The sequence below is a fragment of the Aedes aegypti genome, chromosome 1, assembly GCF_002204515.2.
Source record: "Aedes aegypti strain LVP_AGWG chromosome 1, AaegL5.0 Primary Assembly, whole genome shotgun sequence".
In the NCBI taxonomy this organism is placed as follows: Eukaryota; Metazoa; Arthropoda; class Insecta; order Diptera; family Culicidae; genus Aedes; species Aedes aegypti.
In genome coordinates this window covers 133,788,682-133,808,949 of record NC_035107.1, presented here as the reverse complement: position 1 = coordinate 133,808,949, position 20,268 = coordinate 133,788,682, and positions in this window count along the sequence as shown.

Here is a 20,268-nt window from a genome sequence, read left to right as displayed (position 1 = left end):
TCTATATTATCTGAATTTTGAGATCTACCGATTTCAAACTGTGGTTTACTCGAACCGTATATAGTGCGTTCATTATTATGCGACTTCTATGTACATTTTTTTATTCAACCGTATTATAAAGGGCCATACTGTAAATAAAAACTGTCGAGTATTGTTCTTAAGAAGATTCTTGAGAAATACATTTTAGTTTGGTGTCGATAGATATCTTTGTTGCAAAATGATAGCATATAAATCACAACTGTTGTACAAAGTACAACAGCGCAAAAGCCCGAAGGTTAAGTAGTAGAAAGAATGTTTCACCTTGATAGCACTCAGCATGTCGAATTCAGAGGCTACCAATATAAACAAGGTTACGTATACTCTTCTTCTTATTACTCTTTATTTTCCTTTATTTTACGTCCCTACCGGAACCGAGCCTGAAACTCAGCATTATTAGTTAAAAATACAGGTTATTAAATAGGAATTTTCTTTTATAATGCGGTTTTTAATAACAGAATAATTCTTCGACATATCTTTGAATTCAGTAATAATGAATAAATAAATTTATTGCGTAAAAAACGTCCAAACACATTGATTGAAATAAACAAACATTTTTTTACCATATGCGTTTTTGTCATTGAATGATGTTTATAATTTGTGCGTTGGGACATTAGCAAGTTTTGTGGTAATATCTGTAGTTTTAACGTAAAACATTGCCAAAAGTGTGATGTATCATTGTGAGGTTGGAAAATCTGGTGGCCATCTTGGATTTAGACGCCATCTTAGTTTTTAGCAGTTAAATGATTTTTACCATCTCAATTAACTGAATTATAAGGTCTCTGTTAAAAATGAAACAATCAGATTCTTTATTTCTTATCTTATCTTAGCTCTTCAACTGATTGTTCATTTCTATCAATGGTTTTAAGGGGGCAGGATCCGTCATTGATTTCAAGAAAATTTACAGCAAAATGTGTTCACTGTATTCTATTCTCCAACTGAACAGAAAAACTGCTTTTGAAGTTTCGATGATGACGATGATTACGATGACGGAGCGTTGATCGTTAAACCAAATAAATGAAAGAATTAATGCTGTTTTTCAAATCGAAGATATGCAGAACAATCATTCAGATAGCAAATAAGCGTTAAAAAATCCTATTTGATAATTTGCTTTAAAAGCTGGTTAAGCTTAGAGGCTGACTATGTTCCAGTAGGGACGTAATATTAGGAAAAAGAAGAACAAAAAGAAGAGTGAATGTAACAATAGCATTAAAATTCAACATGCTGGGTGCTATCAAGGTGAAAACTCATTCTACTACTTAAAACCAAGATGGTGTCAAAATCCAAGATGGCCGTCAGATTTTATCACTCAAAATAATACTCTTCTTCTTCATCTGACTCGAATAATACACCAACAATTGAAAACTTGTTCCCTTGTTTTTCAAAAAAATAATGTTTGCATCGATTGCACTCGCCATATACGTCAAAATCGTAGAACATGATTTAGAATCGTTCATATCATAGGATAAATACCATTTCTCACCTAGTTTCTGTAGCTTATCTTACGCAATTTTTCCTCAGCTTTCTGATGGTGATCTCAGAATTCAGAACGAGCGATGCGCTAATGATGAAAAAACTATTTTTCTTACAAAATTCAAGATGGCGCAAAAATTTTATTAACTTTAAATGAAAGCTATATCCATTTTTCTATACGATGCCACTAAGTTTGCTATGTGCTCCAAGCGATATATTAGACATATCACGTGAAGAAATACCCTATATTTATAAAAAAAAAGGGCTTTTTCGCAAACTGTTTAGCTAGCAGGCGTACGAGGGGTCCACCAATTTAAGAAAACAGACAGGACCACCCTTAAGTTTTATCGAAAACTAGCGATCAGTGACATAAAATTGGAATTCTAACGATGGGTGCCGATGATGGCCTGGTTTCAGCGAGAATTGCTCTCATATATTTTTGATAAACATTTCCTCTTAGGCTGGCCAAAACCTGGGCTTTTACCCTAGTTATAAATTTAAAAGTCTGAAATTAGCCCAAAACACATAATTAATTTGCAGCACACTTTAATTTTCTCCAAATAGACTGAACTTTTTACCAGAAGTTCATTTTAACATGAAGAATCAAAATCTTGGTTGACAGAGGATTTATTTGACATTTTTGAAAATGTGAATAGGTCTAATGTATACTTTTTCTTTGTTACTGATTTCATAAAGATTTACATAAATTTTAAACTGATTGAAGAATGGACTGATAGTTAGGACGAATGCTTAGTTTTCGACTTATAATCATATATCATAACTTCTAATACTCAACTTGAAAATACTGAAAAAGTCAACGTAAATAGTTTATACTTTTCCAACGTTGTAGGTGTGCTGTGCGTTGACACGTACGTTTTGGTCCAATTCCAGAAAAGTTAGGAAAAAGCTCAGAAATTGCTTACACTGCTCACTTCCGGCCGCAGTTCTACGTGCGTGTCGTCGCTGTTTTGTTCACACGCAAAATGAGTGCTTCTGATGTAAGCCAAGATTAAATTAGAGTTGCTTTTTTCTCCCTTCTCTTCCTGTACCTGAGGGTAGTAGGTACCGCCGACTCTAACAAGAATTTAATTAGGATAAATTTCATAACGACCGTCGTTGTCGGTCTATGTCGTCGTCATTACCGCACTGACGTTGTTGCCATCGCCGCATTATCTCGCCTCCACCTCTGCGATGACTGCACGTTGCTTCCGTTGTGTTCCACACAGTGGTCCAGATTTGGAAAATCATGAAGAAAATAACGCATTCAATATATTTCACAAGTTTTGATCATGACATGAGGCCTTCCTTAGCCGAGTGGTTAGAGTCCACGGCTACAAAGCAAATCCATGTTGAAGATTTCTGGGTTCAATTCCCGGTCAGTCCAGGATAAATGAAATTTCCTTGATTTTCTTGGGCATGGAGTATCATCGTACTTGCCACACGATATAAGAATGCGAAAATGGCAACTTTGGAAAAGAAAGCTCTCAGCTAATAAATGTGGAAGTGCTAATAAGAACATTAAGCTGAGAAGCAGGCTCTGCCCAGTGAGGAAGTAATTCCGAATAGAAGAAGAAGATCATGACGTTTCTGGGTAACATGTTATAGGGATACATATCCTTTTTTCGGCGAAATCACAGTTTTTTGGTTTTCAAAGAACAGAATTATCGATAATAATACATTTTAGCACAATACACAAGCTGTTAACTTTTTCCAAATATAAATGTTTAGATAAACTTTTGCAAGAGGATTCTTCTCCCACCGTACGATTTGAAGACGTTGTATTTTTATTATTTGGCATACGTACAATAATAATTGGTAATGTAACGACTGATGAGAATGAATAAATATCCTAGTTTGATGAATCTGGGTTAAATTGAGTTAGCGACAAGGAAAAAACTAATGATAAAACTTTATTGTCATGAGTTTTGGTCATGAGTTATATGGTCGAATTTTAGAATTCAGGAATTGGGGTTTTTGAATATCTATTTGGGATGTAAACATTCTTGTTTGCTTTCTAAGCTCCTTGATATTGTACATGTATGTTTGTCTTTGTTTTTCAACTAATAACAAATTTGGAAATTGTGTTTTACCAGCATTTTCGAAAACTGGACCTCTCTGCTCCGGTGACCCAGGTATGTCGAGTTGATGTTTGTTCATATTGAAGTTTGCGTCTCCATCTTGGTGATCCATGGTGGGTATGAGTCGGAGCAACTTCAAACAGCAGCTACGTTACTTCCGCCATAGTCCCCGTGGACTATCCCGGGAACGTCACACATTCCTGAACATGATGGCTTAAATGACAACCTTCAGCTTGATAGAAGCTTCCTTGGCGTGCCCCAGAGTGAGTGCGTGAAAAGTGGAAGAAAAGTTTCATCATCGAAATGATCGAAATAAAGAAGCTTTCTGGTGCGAAGTGGGTGGATGCTTGTTTAATGGAATTGGCTGACGATAAGTAGGTGAAGAAAGCAGCAAGATTATGGTCGTCAATAGATGAGATAAAATTATAGAGAAAACTAAGATGATATTAAATATAGAGTAAAGTGGGGTAAAAGTTCGACCTTAGTAGAATAATCAATATTTCCAGAAAAAAAGATAACAGTTGAAGCAAAATGAATACCACAGAGTGAACCTTAAAATATTTATTCAAATTTGGCCAAAGCTACCATTTTTGCATCCGTATATCGTGTGGCAGCTACGATGACACTCTATGCCCAGGGAAGTCAAGGAAATTTCAATTACGAAAAGATCCTGGACTGACCCGGAATTGAACCTAGACACCTTCAGCATGCCTTTGCTTTGTAGCCACGGACTCTAACCACTCGGCTAAGGAAGGCACCTAATTTTAGGTGTATAGAAACTAACATTATAAGGAAAATTAATATTTTTTTCATTTTGTTTCAAGTCGGACAAATAAATGAATGAAGCAAAAGGTTTCGTTCTGATTGACTATGTAAAACAGTGTATATTCCACTATGGTTACAACTGTTTTTTTTTTCTGGAGGAGACCTTGGGGAGGCTAGCAAATTATCTGTTTACCGAAGCAATGTCGTTCGCAAAAATCACGATTTTCACTTTTTTTTTTTTTGTTCGCATAGATTTTTTGTGATTAATGTTCTTTCTTTGCCTAATCCAATAAAAACATCGTGAAAAACTTTTAAAAAGATCTCACGAGCAACATCCCTTTGTAATTCTACCACGAACTTCTTATTCAACAATCTGCTTCCAAGAAATTTCTTTGAGAATTCCCTAATGAATTTCTTCCAGAACAATTAACGTACTTTTCTAGTACATTCTCAAAGAACTTTTTCACCAGTTTTCACTTAGTTACTCCTGAGATTCTCATAAAAATATTCCTAAGAAGTTTCTTTAGGCTGTTCTGATCTCATCAATTTTTTTCTCGAAGTTCTCTATCAAATTTATTTAAAGATTCTCTTGAAAAGATAATGCTTTCGAATTTTTTAGCCCTCTAATACCCAACCCCGCCTTTAGACGGAGAACAGTTTGCAATTTTGTGTATTTTAAAATTAAGATGGCTTATTTTTGGCTTAAACATGCATATAAAATATACACGCATATAAGAAAAGTTTTTTATTCTTTTGAAACTCTTTTGTATCTTTGAAAGTTGTTTGAAAAATTGTACTTTTATATATCCTACAAATGCCCGGGTTCATCTTACGTGTGATATAAAAAATCGTTCCTTTTATATTTTTCTACGATCAACCTATCAAAAATAATTCCAAACCTGTTTTTTTTTCATTAAGTACACGATTTATTTTTCGTGTAATTAATGAAAAAAAAACAGGTTTGGAAAAAGGAAGAAAAATTTCAATTCATTTATTCATTACGCGTGGCAAAGATACATAAATTATGGGTGAAATTATGAAAAAAATCCACATGGTCGGCTAACATTTGAACCCAGGACTCTTGTATGCTAGACGAGCGCTTTACCAACTAAGCTACCGAGCCACTTGGTGATCCAATAACTCAGTTGGTTACAAGTTTAGAATTCAAATCACTAATGACCACGCAAACCTTTTTTATGGTCACTCTCTTCAATGATTTTTTTTCAATGTCTTTGAGATTCTTCCTAAAGTATCTTTTCAGTTTCCTTCAAAAAATCTTTCTTTAAATCTTCCGGAAATGCTTCAGGATTGCTTGAAAAACTCACATCAAAATAATTAATAAAAAAAATGGTTCTTCCAGGTAACTTCTTAGAGAGTTCTCCACAGATCTAACCGCATTTTTTCGCAGAAAATTCTCTTATAAGCGGTTTCTTCACCACCGCTTAGGCCTTAAACCTGGTTTAATCGTATGGGTAAACGTGGTTTAAGACTTGAGCGAAGGTGAAGAAATCGGCCCTTAGTGTTTATTTAAATTCATCTTAAAATTAGTTTAATGTTGTTCCCAACGTTTCTTCAAAATTCTCTCTCGCAAAACAAAAAAGCACTGCGTAACAATGACATTTTTGCGTGTCTCAAATCTCGCGCAATTTTTCATTAGGGCTTATCTAGCATTGAGAACCTCTCTTTTTTCACTTTTTCTTTTATCAATAACTGAGTCACATTAACCTCTTCTGTTGCATTTTTGTATGAAACGCTAATCGAGGAAATTGCCGTTTGATCTATAATGAAAAACAACTTAAAATCTTTATTATTACACTGTCAAAATCGAAAGAAAGCGAGAGAGTGTTTCTATTGTTTATTTGGGGTCTCTGAATGTGATACCGTTCTCAGGGATGTTCCAACACATCACCATTTTTAGCTACAGTTCGCAGTTGTATAAAACATTGGTTTCGTCGAGGTTTACATGAAATTTAAAGTATTATTCATCAACCTTTGTGTGATCTAATCCATCAAACATACAAAACAGAACTTTGATTCAATCTATTTTTTCAACATGCTTTCAGTCATCATACATAATTCTTCGTTTATCTTATATAGTGAAATGAAATACTTTTTTGAACCACATAAAAATAACTTTTTACCATCGAAAAGACTTTGTACTTTGTTGATAAGTATGAAGTACACGTCAAGTTTGAACTCGGTGGCAAATTAAGCATACAAGCTGGCTAACAGTAAGTTGGCTGAAGTAGTTAAATCTCGAACACTAGACGTTCTATTATATTTTTGAAAACGGAAACAGATTTAGCAACCCTTGATCAAGTTCATAGCTGTATTTTGATGTTTGAGACAAAAACTTGTTCTGCAGTGGAAAATATATATACATATATATATATATATATATACATACATATATATATATGTATATATATATATATATATATGTATATATATATATGTATGTACATATATATATATATATATGTATATATATATATATATATATATATATATATATATATATATATATATATATACATATATATATATATATATATGTATATATATATATATATATATATATATATATATATATATATATATATATATATATATATATATATATATATATTTCTTAAAAAAATACCTAGCTAACAAAATTTAAATAAGGGCAAACGTGACTATTAGGTTTCTAGTGAAATGCGTTCAACTGTTCTTTCAAAAAATCTTCCGAAAATACTCTAAGGTTTGTTTCATCTGTGATGCAGTCCTAGGATTCTTCCAAAAATTCACCAGAGATCCATCCAAGTATTTTCCAGAAATTTTAACTTTCAACAGAATAAGCGATTCTTCTGGGGATTTATAAAAGAAATTTTTCAACAGATTTACTAAAGAATTATCCAGTTCATTTTTGAACTTCTAAATAAAATTTGTAGGCAAATTATTGTTTTTGGTAAGTATCAGCTTAAACTTAATTCGGAGAAAATACTGAATTCTTGTTGGAAAACCAACATTCACCATAGAATTTCTGAAACTTTTTGGTGGAATTCCAGACGATGCACCTCAAAGAAAAGCTTGGGTGTTTTTTGTAGGATTTAGGGTCGGTGTTCCCTTAGTAGATAATCCCCTAGTGACAGTACTAGTTGCTTTTTACGACCATTGGCTATAAATCATTGCAAAATATATTTGTCATGTAGATCAGGAGCTATTTATCCCAGTACAATTGATTCACGATTCGGTTTTGTTCATTAAATTATATAAATATTATAGTATTACCAAGAGGAATGATTTAAGTAAAACAAAATAATTGATCAATTAAGAACTTTTTTACAGGAATCGAAAGCTTTTATAGAAAAAATATGAAGGTGATGTAAAAATTTGGTTTTGAATTGTAGGCTGAATACGCCGTGTAACAAGTGCTACTATAGGAACAGAAATAAGAAAAAGTGCTACTATAGACACATGTGTTCCTATAGTGGCACAAGCGATAATAAATACAAAACATGTGAGTATTTTTTTTTACTATGATTCGAACGCTCAGGCTGTCCAGGAGGAGGATTACAGACCGACGATTGAAAAATTTGGTGCCCATCGGCTGACGAAAGAGAACGGCCTACGACTGATATATGTTGCCGCCTTCAAGAATATGGCCATTCGTAGCCCCTATCTCCAGCCCAGCCTCTCATAACGGTAAAAATCGACTACGTTTTGATCGATGAACGGCACTTCTCAGACATAATCGACATCAGAACCTATCGTGACGCTAACATTGACTTCGACTACTACCTGGTGATGATGAAACTGCGCCCAAAACTATCCGTCATCAACGATCTACCGTTTTGATTCATATTACGGACAGCTTCAAATTCCGGACACTCTCGTTTGTATGGGAAACATTTCACACGAAATGTTTCAATATTCGCCGTCCAAAAGTTCTCATTTTCGAGGCTCGTTTTATTAGGGTTTTTCCATAAATATCATTGCAAATTTATAATGCCCAACTACCTTAGACGTCTCTTAAATGGTTGGACGATTTCAATTGATGATTTGACTGTTCCATTAATGATTATCATGAGCTGTCCGTAATTCGAATCAAAGCGTCCGGACATTGGCGTAGCTAGGATATTTTTCTGGAGGGGGCCTAGGGGGGGGCCTAGAAAATACTATAGAAATAATGTCGGTCGCAATAACCACGAGTTACAAATTTCTTAGTCTTAACAAATTTGTATTGATTTTATTTATTTGTTATTTCGTCTCATTTGGCGGCATATTAGTAATATTAGTATATTTCAATTTTCGCTACGAAAAATTTAATTCTTTTCGTAATCCAGTCAAAAATTCTTCAATAGTTCTAGCAAAAGAACCTCACAAGGAATGTCCTTTGTGATTCTTCCAAGTATTCTTTCAGGTATTCAACCATGTGCTTTGAAGAGAGATACATACGGAAATTTATTCATGAATTATTTTCGTACTTTTCAGTGTTTTCTTCAAGAACACCTTTACCAGTTCTCGCCAGTTTCCACTTCACCCTGGGATTCCCACGTAAAATCATTCCTAGACTTTCTGATCTTACCAGAAAATTTCTCGAAGAATCTCTATCGACTTGTTTAAAAAATCTCTTAAAGAATTTCACCAGAGAATGGATTAGAAATTCTTTTAATAATTTCTCCTGTAAAGTTCTCTACGAACTTATTACATATAAATCCCAATTGTTGGTTTAAACTTTTAAGTATTATCTTGTGTTTATTATTAATTTGTTTAGGATTTTCAGGAATTACTTTTCTCCAAAAAGTTTTAAGAGTCTCACCAAAAATGTCTTCAAGATCACTAAGCAAGGATGCATTACATGAATTCTTCGGAAAGTTTGCCTGCAGATTTTTCCAACTTTGCTTTTTAAGTTCTTCCTAAGGTTTCTCTACAGGATTGTTTGGAAAAATCGCAGTAAAATTACATAGACTTCCTGCAAAACAAATATTGACCCTTCCAGCTGTAACTGTAAGGATTCCTCATAATATTCCACAAGAATTTCATGAGCAATTAAAAATAATTCAATTGGGAAAATGTTACTCATGATTTCTCAGAGAAGTTTTCACAGATATTTATTTTTTAAATTTCTCTAAAATCATGGAGCAACATCTCGCTTTCCTTCATAACTCTCTTGAAAATATTTTTTTTGTTCAAAAATGCTTAACTAATAAATGTTTGAAGAATTTTAACGTATAGAAAGGTTAAAATTCTTTAAACATTCATTAATTATATAACCATTGCGAAAAAAATCATTGCAGAATAGTTCAACAATTCTTTCAAAAACGAAAATACTTAAAGAGTTTCTGATAGGGCCCAGATAGCCGTAGCGGTAAACGCGCAGCTATTCAGCAAGACCAAGCTGAGGGTCATTGGTTCGAATCCCACCGGTCGAGGTTCTTTTCGAGTTGGAAATTTTCTCGACTTCCCAGGGCATAGGGTATCTTCGTACCTGCCACACGATATACGCATGCAAAAATGGTCATTGGCATAGTAAGCTCTCAGTTAATAAGCTGAGAAGCAGGCTCTGTCCCAGTGGGGATGTAACGCCAGAAAGATATTTTTGTGAAAAAATACCAGAGATTTTATTCTTTAAACCGCACTAACGATTCTTTTGGTATTTTTTTTTATTTTTTCACCAGATTTACTAAGATTTCGCAATTTATTCTTGAACTTTTAAAAATATTTCTCTAGTAGTTCCATCGAGTAAGTAGATGAAAAAAACGAATTTAGTACTATAACATTTGATTCCACTAGAGTTTGTATCCTTTGACAGATACGCGTATTTCGACCTCAACTGTAAGGCCGTCTTCAGTGTCGTGTACTAGACTCGACTTAAACTGTAAGAGGTCGAAATACGCGTATCTGTCAAAGGATACAAACTCTAGTGGAATCAAATGGTATAGTACTAAATTTGGTTTTTTCATCTACTTATAGGTATTCTACTAAACAGCTCGAAGATTTATTTCCATCAAGTATTTTTTCAGGTTTTAGAAATTACTCCATTTTTTTGCGAATGGTAATCCTAGGATTCTTCCATAAATTAGTTTTAAAAATTTATCCACTCTATTTTTTATTTCAAAAACTACTCCAGGAATATCTCAATATTTTTTGGAAATTGCTTTACAAATTCCTCTACTAATCACTCCATATTAGATTTCTAAGGAAACACATACAAAAAGGTTTAAAAGAACTTTGTTGGTATTTTTTTTTTTCCTTTCTGTTTTTTGAACAATTACAGCTTAAATACCGTTTTGACTCATATTCCGAACACTTAAGGCCAACAATGACAAATGGATATCATAGTAACAAATTAGCAGATATTTGTGAAAATTTAAATTTCTCCTCAAACTCTAGCTATTGGCTGTTGAAAGTGCTGATAAAAATGTTTATTTTAACTAATTTACTACTGTTTTTACGTAAAAGTTCCGAACAGAACGAATAAATCGTATTGAAATGAATAACTTTGCAAATACATTTATCTGAGCAAGTTTTATTGGTATCGAACTAGAGAATCATCACTACTCCCGAGGAATACAATTCAATTGAAAGACTTTAACAATTGATCGCCATACAAAAACCGAGTGTTCGGAACATGAGTCTGTTCGGAATTTGAGACAAAACGGTATAATGTGGAAAAAAAATACTAATTTCCTGTCGTAAAATTCAAGACCGTGGCATTTCTGAAACTGGTTGACATTGTATCTCAGAGAAATGCTTAAATGGTCCTTATAGGATTCTTTACAAAAAGTTTTGTTCTTTTTTTCGTCATTTAAAATCGAAAATGATTGGTGTTGATACGAATGGATTTTTGACTGAAACTTTTTGTAACTAAAATCTTAGATAATATTTTGTATGAACTCCGAAGTTTTATGATACTATGGTGAACATATTGATGTAGAATTCTTTTTTCCTACCTTTGTAAATTCCAATCTTTTTGGAATGGTCTATTATCGAATATTTTGTAGTTCTGTAAAAGTTTGATACGAAAATGTTGCCCGTATTTTTGAAAAACATTATCGAAGATCTATTGTGGTGAAATTCGTAATGTAAGATTTTAATGAATTTAAATCTTACGGGAAACTTTTGCATTACTTTGAAAATTTGTTGAGGAATTCCTGATAGACTTTCAGGAATCAAGAACCATACGTATAAGAATTCTGCAATTAAAACTTCTATAATAAATTATCTTTTCTCTAGTGGTAAATTACAGGATAGTTAAAACCTCTCTAATGCATTTACAAATAAAACAAATTGCTCAAGAAGGTCCATCAGAATCTTCTTTAGAAATTATCCTTGAAATCTATCCTTCCTTGACATTTGGTGTTATAGAATTCTGCCCTCGTACTGCACAAAAATTCAAACCAAGAATATGGATTCTGCCAATTGAAACTTGTGAAAAAAGATATTAAGCATAGACTATTTGGAAATTTTGCCTGATTTTGTTATTTTTGTTTTTCCTTTGCGTGTTGCCAACAGGTTTTCATTGAATAACAATGTTGTTCGGCAATGTTGTTCATCGTAAAAATACCTATCGAAATATGTGTTCCGAATTTTTGTGGGCGACCTCTGGCGATTTTTCTTTGCAAAAGTAAGTTTTTCCATAGTAAATCCCATACAAACTTTGAATGGCTGGCGCTAAAATATAACTCGAGCTGAAATTTTGCACAGTTGTTATGGGACCTAAATGCAATCCAAAAAGTGGACTGGAGCGAGAATCTAAATTTTGTCCCACACTAATGTCCATCCTTATATTTCGACAAAAATTACTGCTATGTATTGTCTGAAAAATTCCTTTAGTAATTTTGTCTACATTTTCTTTTATTTCTTTTGGACAGAACCTCGTATATGAAGTTGATGTATGGATTTCTTTAGTGAATTTCTATAATCATCATCACCGGACACCTTGAGCAGGGTTTCCTCCAAAAACATGAGAAATCAGAATGCAGTGCATATGCTGCTTTATGCCAGAAACAAGAAGCGAGTTCTAACATTAACTAATCTATCGACGGCCGGACGGTTAAGCTTTCGATTATCACTGAAGTCAGAACCACCACGCTGATGCTGTGTAAGACAAGCGAAGTTCTCCCACTATGGCAAAACATAAAATAACTTAACTACTGAAGAGATTTTTGTGAATAACAAGAGTCACTTTTGCGCCATGTTATTTTTTTTTCTTTTTTTTAATATCATCAAAAATTCTGGGGGGGGGCCTGGATGACTCTGGAGGGGGCCAGGCCCCCCAGGCCCCCCCTGTTCCTACGCCAATGCGTCCGGAATATGAGGCATAAGTGAGGGAGCGTCCGGCATAAGAATCATGAAAAGGCCACACGTTTTGATTTATTTAAAATTATTCAAATTGCGGACGCGTATTCTTTACTCACCATCCAAAAGTTAAGGGCTTCTGACGCTCGATAACGCTAAAAAGTCATACAGAATGATTTATTTTGTATGGTCCAAGCTGGGTTTTACTTCACTGATGCCTTAAGTGTCCGTAATATGAATCAAAACGGTACGATACCGACGCCCGCCTCGGTACAATACAGCGTGACTGAAACAACCGGATGTCGCCAATGCGTACGCGCAGCATCTTGAGGCAGCGTTGCCGGATGAGGGCGAGCTCGGGGCGAGGCAAAGCAGCCATTAACGACGCTGCCGAAAGCATTGTCGGATATGTGGAACGGAGCTCAAGAAACGATTGGTTCGACGAGGAGTGCCAGGAGGTTTTAGAGGAGAAGAATGCAGCGCGGGCTACAATGCTGCAGCATGGTACGCGGCAAAACTTGGAACGATACAGACTGAAACGGAAACAGCAAACCCGCCTATTCCGGTACAAAAAGCGCCGCCTAGAAGAGGTGGAATGCCAAGAGATGGAGTTGCTGTACCGTTGTCAAGAAACGCGGAAGTTCTATCAGAAGCTCAACAAATCCCGCAAAGGCTTCGAGTCGCGAGCTGAAATGTGCCGGGATAAGGATGGGATCATCTTGACAAACGGACACGAGGTGATCGAAAGGTGGAAGCAGCACTACGATGAACACCTGAATGGACACCACAGCGAACAGTGGAAATCAACCAGCTTCCACGATGGGAGAAGTTAAGGATGCCATTATCAGCTCAAAAGCAACAAGGCCACTGGCAAGGATGGTATTGGAGCTGAACTCATCAAGATTGGTCCTGAACGCCGCCTACAAAGTGCTATCCCAGATTCTCTTCCGTCGTCTATCATCGATAGTAAACAAGTTCGTGGGAAGTTATCAAGCATGTTTTTCATCGACGGCCGCTCGACAACGGACCATATCTTTTTCGTGCGGCAAAGAAATGCTCCAGAAAAACGTGACAAAGGCGGAGGAGGGGTCAAAAAAGTTGAAATTTAGCGTGACATAATTTGTGTACCATCCCTTTAAGCGGTAATTAATTGAGCGACAACCGGACAGTTAATCTTTCGGATGTCGCGCGATTCACCGAAATCAGAACCGCTTATGTTGTGTACGACGCGTGAGGTTTTCCCTCGATAGTTGTACAAAATAAAAAAAAAGTAGTTACTGAAGAAAATTTGTCAATGTTTTCATAAAAAAAATTTCTTCACATCTATATTATCAACAAAAGTTTTTGGGGGGAGGGGGCTGGATGATTCTGGCGAGGGGTTTGACCCCCCTACTCCTCCCTGTTCCAACACTAATGGTAATCGCTTAAGATGTTTATAAAATATCTAAATGAACTACAATCCAAATAAGTGCATGAAAATGAGCTTATTCATTTGGTTTTTTGTGCGGTTTGCCATCGTCCGGGACAAAATGCAGGTGCTGTGTATGACAAGCGATATTCTTTCACTAATGTAGTATAAATTTCAGTAATGCACAAGATCATAATTGCATCCCTTCATCATAAATAGACATATTTTCCAAAGGTCGTGTCATTGAAATTTAGAATATGTGCGAGTCCCGAACCCCTCCCAACACCAAAAACACGTATATGCCATTCTAATCGTTGTTTCCGACTAATACCCTCAGCAGCTACGAGGTTCAGCGGTTTCTCACTTCTAAGACAACAGTATTGTTTTACGATTTCACAGGGAGCAGAATTTCACAGCTTATAATTCCAAACATTCTCTCCCACTGCTCCATTGCCATCGCGCCCACATTGCTCCAAAGGGGGTGCAAAATAATTCGGGAATGTAAACGTTGTTTATGAAAGAGGCGAGAAATATGCCATCGCTATGTCGAGCCATGTTTTTGCCAGACTGTGTGTGTGTTCTCCGGAGGTTACAACAACCGGGTGATAATCGTAATCGTGAAACCCAATCCCGAAAGTAGGTCGAAATTAAACAGATCTGTGTCGGAGAATTGTTTTATTGTAAGTGTTAATTACAAGTCAACTTGCTACCCGACTCAGCTCCTTGAAACTTGTTTCGTGTGGATGGAGTCTAATAAAACTTGAATGATAGATCTTGTTTTTATTTTTTATGTATTCAAGATGTGTAACATTGAACTTGTGTAACTTTAGAAAATCTTTGAAATTTACTTTTAACTAGTATATTTTTTAAAGATTATTTTTAAGTTATATGAAAAAATTGTACACATTGTGGACATTGTAAAACATTTTCTTGGAAGATGTTCTAATTCTTAGGGTTACTGTTGACCTAATTCTGCAATATCTTGGATTAGTATCCTGCTGCTTTTCTGAGCCAAACCGTTCATGAATTTCAGATTGTATTTTTCAATACATTTCTAGGATGACAACATCAAGGAAGAAGAATGAATAAAAAAAATATCTGTTAAAAATGGTAGTTCCGTTCACTCCCCTTTTTTTCGATGTTCCAGAGCCCACAAAGCACACATGCACACAAGCATATCGGGACATTTCAAGAACATAACTACGAAATAATTTGCAAAATTTGATAGCCCATGCTAAAGCCAACTCATGACATACAAACACCGTTCCCTTTTTATCTATATAGATAGATTGATACCTGAAATAATTTCTCTAAAATTATCTCTAAGAAATTCTTTACAAATCTTGTTAAAAGAGATAAAAAAGACAGAAACAAGATAGGTCTAAATTGCAGAATGAACTCAAATAAGATGTAGATGACATCCTACCATAATTCGGAAATTGCATATAAATAGCGTTCCTTCTTAGTTATCGCTCTAACATACTTTCCAATTTCCAATTTTTTTCTTCACTGATTCAATCATGTCATCTCCATCCATCATACAAAGAATCTTAGATCTCTGCAGCGAGACAACAACCACAACGACTTCCTTTAATTGTCGCATCAGTCTCCCCTGTTGCTTCGCTTTGTCCAACGGGAACTTGATATCCTGCTTACTGCCGCAGCCGGCTCCGCGTCCCATAGATATTTACTAGATACGCATAAAGATATGGGGACCCACCTCAACCGAACCGCATGTCATTTGTCACCAAGTGAGGCCTGTCAATTGATTTCGAAAATTTGACTCTGAATCTATTTCGAATATTTGACGGCCTCTCGGTTGTTCGTTGCTACGAACGGCAGCCTATGTCGTGCATCCATAAAATATATGAAACCATGAATAATCTAAAACTGCACCTTAACTAAGTGATTCATGTACCAATAAAATAAACAATATGCTCCATTTATCATCAAATTGGGTAAAATAAGAATTGTTCTGATTAGAAGTAAAAAAACCTACCAATGAATAAATCTTAAAACACCAATGTACCATAACTATTCTTGCATTGATCCGTAGAAACCCATAATTGCACCAGAAAAACATCACTAGATTTCACCATAAATATAACAAAAAAGTTGACATATTTCCATAAAAGACCGAAAACGCACCATAAATTATATGACAAATTTGGCGAACCATATCACATCTTGATTTTATTTGCAGAGTTACAACTATATTGATGCAAGGGGATCAATTCTTTCCTGTCTCTCCTATGATTTCCTAGCAGCACTGGATGGTCAAACATAAAATGATAAAATCATAGTAAGGTATAACAGATCTTGCAAAATCTTATCACTGTAAAAATGGATGTGGATGAAAAATTCAGGTAATAATTCGCACGAATTATTCCGGTAAAACTCTTAAACTATGAAAAGTCTCTGTCGAGGATTATTTTGAGCAACCTACAACAAGGGAATGGCTGTGGGATTTTTTTTTAATTCTATTCAGAAGCTTTTAGGGATTTCCTTTAGCTATTCTACTCTGAAGGTTTTCCAGGAATCTATTTGTTATACTATTGATTCTTCCTGGGATTCTACCAGGAATTTTATCAATAATTCCCCTATAAATTTATCCACAGATTCAAGATTAAGGCAAACCTTCAGGTAGAATACCTGCAGAGATTCCTTCAAAGGTTGCTCTACAAGTTTATCAGGATTTCCTCCACTGATTCCTTCAAAGATCAATCCAAAAAAATCCTCAAGTAGTTTCTTTAGTAATTCTTTAGGGATTACTCCAAGGCTGCCTTTAATAATTCCTCTAGAGATTGCTATAACAGTTACTTAAAAAAATTCCTTCAGGAATTCCTCTAGAAGATAGTTCCAAGGATTCCACTGCACATTACCCAGGAATCACATCACAAAATCTTTCAGATACATCTCAAGAAAACTATCACCAGGATTTCTCCCAAGAATTCCATCAGGTCTTTTTTAAAGCTTCCTTCTAGGATTCCTCCTTAAATTCCATTAGGAGTTGTTCAAGAACTTCCACCAGGAATTTCTTCAGCAGCTTCTTACATTGTGGGAAATCGCTAGTGGAATATATGAAAACAAATCAAGAGCACACATTTCCTAGACACCCATGGCGACGACGCTGCGTAAATTTACGCATTTTGACTTGCCACCCATCTACATCGGCAGTTCATGGGACGTCGAAGCTTCAATTTGGCATGCTGACGACGATGTTCGTGCAACATCCCTACAGATAGTATGATCAGTTTGTCAAACATTTGGCTCTGCTCAACGGTGGTTTGAGCAAAATCAAACACGTTTGACGTTTCGTCAACCGTAAAATCGGTTTTACAAACTGTCAAGCAGCATCACACACGGTCAAACATAGCACCAACATGAGCATCAATCTGGGGCGGAGTCAATGTTGGTCAAACCGTCTGAGCGTCTGTGGGCTGCATAAGTTAAGCAAGATTGGTATTACAAAAAGGGTATAATCGGCGGTCGACTATGGCGAATACCAGTGCATCTATGAGCCATTTTACGAAGCTGGTCAAATGACAGGAGACCTGGGAGAATTAGCGTCATCAGTTTTTGCGATGAAGATGATTGATGACTGTGCGCATTTCTAGCGTAGCTTTTCATCCAGGCGAAAACATAAATGGATAAAAATTATTAAAATATTTCTGATCACAAAAGTGCCTTTTTATGCGCAATATTTGTAACAAAGAGGTAGCTGACAGAATAACTAAAAGTAATGTTGCAGTAACGAACATTTTTAGATCTCTTTTTTGTCATTTTCTCCATGTCACCATGGTTAAATGAGGTGTTGTTAAAAATCACGCTGGATTTAATCCCAGGTCTCCTGTCAATTTACGCCGTTGCGGCTATCAGCTCGTTCCTAAACGTCTCGTAAAATGGCTTATTCTACTTATTTGACTTTCCCTTTTTTGTAGGTCACAATGGTGCATACGCAATTCAAGCACATCCATCAACAAAATTATAAGGGTACATCCCTATGGGGTTGTACGAACTGGTGACGTAGGACCACGATGGTTAATTTAACTGAATTTGATGTCGTTCTTGTTGCTCGTTTTGACTTCATATTGTTTTCAGTGCTCGAAACTTTCGTAAATATTTATGCATATAACGATTTGCAGCCAAGTGTACGTTTAATCATGTCTCAAATATACATTATCTTTATCCGATGAATTCGTCATATTTATCTATGAAAATTTGAAATTTCTCTTCAGGTTGTATGATCATTTTGAAATTATATTAGTAACCTCCTATGAAATATATGGTAGCATTGGAAAGAACAGTAGTGATTGTGGCTTGTTCAGCATGCTGAAGCAAAATCTAAGTAATTCTAATTAAAGAATATTTAACAGCAATGTATCTATAGGATCGCTTTGTTGATCTTATGGTTTGAGAGAAATATTATTCATTGCTTGGCAATGTGATGAATAAAGTCGGAAATATTACTCTGTTAACTCTCTTACACACATTTGTTGGCCCTGAAAAGAGCCAAAGGCTTTGTTAGCTCGGATGCTGTCATAGATGAATCGCACTACAGGATGTTATCAGTTGATTTTATTTTTATTTATTGTATACAGTCTTCGACATTAAAATAGTATCGTACAGACTATTGTTAAAAGCTAATCCTTAATCTAAACACATTTTTGGACAAGTTAAAATCAAACAAGTGGTACACATAATTGAAACGCTGACAACAAACATCTAGAGGATTATGCTGGCCATATTGAGTCCGATGCATGGCCTGTCGGAAGAAATCAAATCTTCTAATCGATCGTCCCGGAGCGTTTATGCGCAGCCTTCCTAAGAGCTCAGAGCAATCAATATTATTGTTCAGGAGGTCGAAGATCAATAGTCGTTGTAGAAGTTCCCGTCTTTTTTGTAGAGTTGACAATTTTATAAGTGCACATCGTTGTTCGTATGGAGGGAGATGCTGACCATCACGCCACGGAAGATGACGAAGAGCAAATCGCAGAAAACATTTCTGCACACGTTCTAGGCGAGCGATTTGGACGGAATGATATGGGGCCCAGACGGTGACGCCGTATTCTAATATACTGCGTACAAGCGAAACGTATAATGATTTCAGGCAATATACATCACGAAACGCTTGGGTATTACGTCTTATTATGCCCAAAACTGCAAATGCCTTTGCGGTTACAGAAGAAATATGCTGCGAGAATTTAAGCTTCACGTCGAGAATAACTCCCAGATCTTTAACGGCTGTGACCCTTTGAATTACGTTAGTGCCCATGGTGTATTCAAAAGTAGTTGTTGATTGCAACCGGGAGGTCGCGGTCATTGCGCATCCATTTGAAGTGCGCAGCTATCAACAAGTGACGTCACCACACGGAAGAATTTTAAATCGTCAGCGTACATCATCTTCGGGGATTTGATTGCGATCGATAGATCGAGAGCAAAGAGCACAAAAAGGAGCGGCCCTAGATGGCTGCCTTGGGGGACACCAGAAGCAACTGTGAATGGAGCCGAGTTTGACGAACCAATTCTCACATATGCATTTCGACCCATTAGATACGAGTAAATCCAATCGGTGAACCAAGTTGGAAACCCATATCGTTTCAGTTTCTCAACTGCGAGAGCGTGGGGGACACGGTCAAAAGCTTTCGAAAAGTCGACGTAGATAGCGTCGACTTGCTGCCGTTTTTCAATTTTGTCGATGAGAAGGGATACATAACTCATGATGTTGGTAGTAGTGGATCTCTTCTTTACAAACCCGTGTTGTTCATCAGCGATTATATGGCGCACCGACGGATATACGACGTCCAGCAACATACTCTCAAAAATCTTTGGTAGGCAATTGAGGATAGATATCCCTCTGTAATTCTGCACGTTGTGGATGTCACCAGTTTTGTGGATTGGAGTAATTGCTGCCGTTTTCCATATTACGCGAAAACATCCTTCCATCAGCGAGCGGTTGAAGAGAAGCGTACAGGGGAGGGCCAGCGATGAGCAGCACGCCTTGATGAAGCAAGGTTGCAGCTTATCCGGACCTGGACCTTTCGAATCGTCGATGTGAAGCAGTTTCCTAGTCACTTCTTCCTCGGCGAACGAAAACAAAGGCATGTTGAGATCAAACATCGGCAAACTATTAAAGTATTGTTCATTCAAAGGTGGTGAGTTATTACTTGACACGCCTTGAAAGAAACACGAGAATAAGTTTGCGGACTCGGCTGATGACGA